The sequence below is a fragment of the Lissotriton vulgaris genome, chromosome 3_2 (assembly GCF_964263255.1).
Source record: "Lissotriton vulgaris chromosome 3_2, aLisVul1.2, whole genome shotgun sequence".
Classification (NCBI taxonomy): Eukaryota; Metazoa; Chordata; class Amphibia; order Caudata; family Salamandridae; genus Lissotriton; species Lissotriton vulgaris.
Window position 1 is genome coordinate 235,185,666 of NC_141690.1, and position 6,000 is coordinate 235,191,665.

Here is a 6,000-nt window from a genome sequence, read left to right on the forward strand (position 1 = left end):
AGCCCTGGACTTCGGTGCCACTAAACCATCGATATCTACTCTTGACTACAGGATTTATACATTCTGATGCATATCATTTCAGCATATTGTTTGTTAAGGACAGTAACAGCTCCATGCAAAATTGAGGAAAAAGACTTAAGTAAAGTCCTATTTCCAAGCATGTCCAGGCCACTATGTATCAGAAGTCACTTACACAGTCTGTCTCAGTGAGCCCGGGGCTATATTCTAAACCATGAGTACTCAAAAGTGTGAGTAGGGGAAGCAAAGCATATATATCTAGTAGCGGTCTTTAAAAATGAAGGTGTTCCTAAAGTTTAGGGCATAGTCACTTCCTTTCCCTAACTGCAATTAACCTTTAAATATGTGTTTGCTGTATATTTAACATTTTTTTCCATGTTAGTGCTGAGTCGAGTAAACAGCAGCCCAGTGCTGCTGCTCAGGGGGGCACATGCAAAGGTCAGGAGGGTCACATGCGGCCCTGTGCCGTACATTGAGTATCACTGTTCTAAACACATACACAGCTCTGTGAGTTCCAAGCTCGCCAATGATGCCAGTGGTAAACTGTAGACGACAAATTCCAATTCAAGCAGGGCCCACTCAGCCTTCCAAATACTGCCAAACATAGATAATAGTAGTGATATTTAAGGCACTCAAAGCAGTAGATGGGTGTTATAAGAATACTGTAGCTTTAAGAATATATAATTATATAATTGTATGTACATACCTGTAGCTTTAAATGCTGAGCATTTTTCTAATGTTAGTCTAACATTCCATTACACTGCTGTTCTATGAGATTAACTAGAATCTGTTGAAGATCTGGTTTGCCTGCAGTGTGAGTACTGCTTAATCTCTGTACTCCTTAATAAACATTTATCTTGTTTAATTTGATTATACTCTTCATTATGGATTACAACAATGGGCTGGGTCAAAAAGACATTATTCTACTTGCAGGAGTCCTGTAGAGATGAAAGAATGAGGCAGCAGTGAGATACAGTAGAACAACTTGATGTTTTTTCGATCAACCCCAAGGAACCGCTGCAAATCATGGCTCTAGAGATCAACTGCCACCAGGGATGGACTCTTTACTCAACACAGCTCCAGAACCAGAATTAAACTATGTCAAACCCTACATATATAAATAGAAGTAGGCACTACGAGAGTCACAATTACCATGAAAAGTAGTTGGACCAAAATATCAATATCTAGAGAATCTACTAATGTCCCAGAGTTGATTCACTTAACTTTCAGCACTTAGTTCCACTTTCGAACCCACATTCTGGTCACACACAATACTGTTCGGAGCGCAGAGTGGAAAATACTTTACATCCTCAAAGACGACATAGATGCTCGCGGCTTCAAATGTTCTGTTCTCAGACCCGTCCGTCATTAAAAAGTGAGCATCAAACAGGTTCCTCCCGGGCACTATTATTGATGCCTTTAACTTTAAAGGTAAAAACGTTCATCAATATCCGAACAATAATGTAAAAAATATCAAGGTAATCTTATGTCAACAATGTTGTTCCAATTTACATTTCACGTTTAACTTACTCTTGTATTCCCTAAGAGAATTTGCGTTTTTAAGATTGTTTTGTTTCTGTACTTTTTTCCCATGCAACATATCACTCTTGTATAATGTGTACTATAAAAAGAGTCGCCTCTAGGTATCTCTGTGAGTTATGGTTGAGGGTACGTGTTTATAACAAGCCATGAATTACAGTTCTAGAGTTCCGACTGAAGGCAGTGAAAGTGGGTCATAAAGAGGTTTAGAATGTCCTTTTGTCTCTGCAGAGCACACAGAGCAATAGTCAGGTGTGTGAATTGTAATTGTGATTCTATTGTCTATTGATGGTGAAAATAAAAGAAAACACAGTGCTGAAAGGCGAGCTGGTGTGGTGAGTGTTTTTTGGGTGGTGAAATGAAGGAAGTAGGTGCAAGAGCAAGTGAAAAGAAAGTGACAAAGAGGAAAGAGAGGATGTGTGATACATGCAGATATCAGAAGAACATGCATTGTCAAAGTCAATCAATATATCTAGCCTATGTGAGAGCTATTGGCATTGCCAATGTCTTTTAGCCATGTTGTACAGCAGCGCATCTGTGCAGCATGACTAAAAGTAAAGTTAGGAAAAGGTGCTATGACGCAGCCAGTGCTGTATCATAGCGCTTTTTTCTCGAGCTGGCTGGGCAAGGAAGGACGGGGAAAGGGCGTGTGGGTACATGTACAGGGTGCAGAACACAGAGAAGGGGTGAGTGGGGTGGGTGGGAGGGGAAAGAGGCAACATGGAGATGGGGAGGGGGAAGAATCAACATGGAGAAGGGGCGGGAGGGAAGGGGAAGAAGCAGTATGGAGAAGTGGCAGAAGAAATAGTACCTCAATTACAATAGCGGCCGAACACTAATCAAGAGGAAGCAATCTGTGCTTGGTCCATGCTGTGCAGACAGAAAAGAAAGTTACACACGGCATGCACTGGCCAATTAGGCTGCAGGGAATAAGAGTGACAATGAATCCAACGAATGGTAAGCAATGGGTGGGCTTCAAGTCCTTTCTTGTAAACAATACCTCTTGCAGAAACAGCGCACGCGTTGTTAGGAGGCGAGATCTAAAAAGACTATCTAACTCAGAGACTGTATTATATTGTAATTGCATTAATATAGCGCTTACTACCCCTGACGAGGCGAAGAACTGAAGTGGTTGTGACACTCCAAAGACCACAACCCAATGTACAGACTTTTGTAATGTTAAATTCAGTTTCAGAATTGAAGTATTTTCCATTCTAATTATAAAGAAAAAAATATTATTGCTGCTCATTTATCTGATACTGCTAACAAACACTGGCAAAGCCAATAGGTCTTATTTTTATTTTAGGGTGTGTCCCTTATTGTTTCCTAGGTATGAATGCAATAACAGAAAGATCACAGAGAGGCATCAAAATACTGGTCGGGAAGCATTCTATGTGAAGCACAGGGTTTTTTTAGTTTCTGTGTTTTAAGCCACGCTCTTTTGCCGGTTGAGAAGTATTCCTAGTACTGATTCTTAGGCCACACCTCTTTTTGAAATACCCCACAATTATTCAATGCCACTTAAAGCCCTGTAGATACCTCAAAATGAAGTTCACCAAAATAAAAACAGGACAATATTTACATTAACATTAACTGCATGCTTACCCATAAAAGAGAAATACATTGTGTTTGCAAGAAAGTACCGCTGGGATACAGTGTGACAGCTGACATGTAGAATGGCTCTACCACAGGCTTACAGTTCGCTTTTCGTGCAAGAGTAGGTCGAACCTGGCATTTACTTTCCAATTTCTCAACATGATCAGCCATGGCGCTGCTGGAATGGTGCCCACTCGAGAACAAGTCGGGTAGATGGTATTCAATATTTTAGAGAAGGGGCACTTTTTCCATTACCAGAGGAGGAGATGTTCTACTTTATGCCCAGGACACTGTGTGTTGCAAATGTACAGTGCTATTATGCTTTGGTGATGGAAAAACAAAACTTAACAGAAAGCAAACCTGCATGTCTAACAGGTTTACCAGTTTGAAAAACACATACACAAACCATATTTCATTTTGTTTACACCCTAAACTCAGTTTAAAACGTCCTTTTCACATTATTGCATTTTAGATTAACTTTTTTCTTTTGTAAAAGAGGCCTCATCCACATCATAAAGGGAAGATCAGGGCACGAGTTGGGGGTACACGCAAGTACACGGCAGCCACCCACTATTTTCACAGGGTGGACGCCGTCCCCCTGCCAAGAAGTTGGGCCCCACATAAATATTTTGAACATGTCCCTGTGCAAGATGTTGTGTTGGCGCTCAAACATGGGCTCGAGCCACCTTGGAATGTGGTAATTCTAGAGAGCTCGGGTGGAGAAGGCTGGGGGAGATCATGGAAAGGAGCTGCCAGCTGGCGGTCGTGCTAGTTCTTCTTTGCTGCCATGGGGGGTTAAGTAATAGAATACAGCCTACAATCTACTCAACGTTTGGACCTTTATTCTTCTTAACATAAGACACTGGGACACGTTCAGCAGCGTCTGTACGTTGTCTGCTTTCCATTCCCAGTAGCAACGTGCAGGCAGCGAGGGAGCCTTTTATCACCTCCAGCGGGGCCGAAGTTTAAGGGCCAACCGGCCTCCTTTTGTTTGAATATGCTGACTAAGGGCTGCCTGGAATCTCACACTTAAATGTAAATAATAATCGATATGCTTTATGGCTTTATCGTGGCAAAATGCTGCTCATTTCTCCTATATTGATAGGTTGCCCTGTTGAAGTCTGCGAAGAGAAGTATTAAGGCTGAGAACAGTTGTCAACCCTTGCCATCTGAATAATGAGGTAAAAAGAGTAATGATTGGTAGTTATGGGAAGTGCAACTGTATCCTGGGGACAGCATGAGATATTTTACACATTTTATTGATTGTTATATGGTTTTAGAGTTGTGGAAGGAGATTTTAAGTGCAATTTTTACAAAGCATAGTATAACCAATAGGACACTGGCAGTAGAACGTTCAACTGAAATGAATAATTTGGATAGTTTGTGCTCTGGGGAGGTTTATCCAAAGAGTAAAAGAAAACTTGACATGTGTTTAGTATCAATTTGGCCTCCTGTCGCACACTCCGAGTTAAGCTACATGATCCAAAGGAAGGTTTTATGGTTCTGATTCATAATTGTTAGTTGATGTATTAATTGCCTGCGCCTGGGGGGGAGTTGTCAGAAACATGGAAAAGGATTTAAAATCAGTATTTTTAAGATGAGTTTTAGTAATAAAAAAAATGATTTTAGGAATTGTATTTATGATGATTTTATATGTTTAGGGACGGTTGAGTCCAAATAAACTTTGTTTTGAACTGAACTTAAATGTAAATGTCACAGAGGGAAACAAAGGCACGCAGCTTGCTTCTCTTCACAAGTACTTAAGAGAGACCTGATTTTCCATTTGATCTGTCTCTGTATCTAAGTGCAGACACTGTAAGACTATCAGATGGGTTGGTCTGTCCCAGTATTTACACAATTAATTTAAATAGCACTATTTTCTTTATTTTATAGCGTGACGTCATTTGCATACTGTCTTACTTGGTCAGTCCCCGCCAATTCTTTTTATAGGTGTGCCCTGGGGAAGTTAACTATTAAGGGCATGACGTCACTTCCTGCGACTGAATGCATGGCGTCACCGGGGATTTATATCAGCCAATGGGTCCTCATCGATGGTTACTAGGACGTTTACCCTGAGCCCACGCGTAGCACCATAGACACCTGTCCCGCGGCTGGCAGAGGGCCCCCGTGGGGGAGGGGGCAGCAGGACACCTCCGAGGTCAGCCAGTGGCTGGGAAGCGAGCTGCGTGGCGCTGTCATCCTGGACGCGCGCCAGAGACCCCCTATCAGCGCAGGCCACTCCCCTTTACCTGCGAGTGACGGTTGTCACGTGACATCCTGCGCGAGGCCCCGACCCCATAGAGCCCCCTCATGACCCGCGCAGGCCGCGCCTCCTTACCTGTGGTGGTTAGAGGTGGACACAGTGCACCGGTCTCCCTTATCCAGTCACCTCGGCGGTCGCTTTCACTTTCGGCTGCCGCGGCGGCTCCTCCTGCGGCCGACGCTCTCCTCCGTTACTGATTGGCTGCGTCTGAGGCGGGCGGGCGTCTCCTCTCGCTGGTCCTGGCAGACGCCCATCTCGGTCTGCGCCGTTCGACCGGCCTGGTCACAATCCAGCGGCATAGAAGAAGGAAGGCATGTCCTTGAGGCGTGCTGTCGGTGCCGCTCTCTGCCGGTTTAGGGCGGGCCCGCCTCGCTGTTGGCAGCGTGAGCTCTGATGTGAGAGAGACACCAGGGCAGAGCTCAGCATGGTCTTTTCGACAAGAACCGGTCTGCTCCTGTGTTGGCAAGCAATAGCTAGGGTGCTACAGGGTCAGGCGAGCCAAAATAGCAGCCTGCCTGGCAGTACCCCAAGGGCTGGTTTGACAGGTTAGTGTCCAAGCCCCATTTTTGGCTGTTCATGGTGCC

At 43.9% G+C, this 6,000-nt stretch overlaps 1 protein-coding gene across 4 annotated transcripts in view; it reads right to left on the reverse strand.

Annotated features, from left to right (window-relative positions):
• Positions 1-5,611, reverse strand: part of MAVS (mitochondrial antiviral signaling protein) — a 156,040-nt gene extending 150,429 nt beyond the window's left edge. For 3 of the 4 annotated variants that reach the window (XM_086964285.1, XM_086964283.1, XM_086964281.1), the window contains exon 1: positions 5,492-5,597. The gene's annotated coding sequence lies outside the window, so the exon portion shown is untranslated. Of the gene's footprint in view, positions 1-5,491 lie in introns of all 4 variants that reach the window. The other variant, XM_086964284.1, reaches the window with a different exon arrangement.
• Between the last annotated feature and the right edge of the window lie 389 nt (positions 5,612-6,000).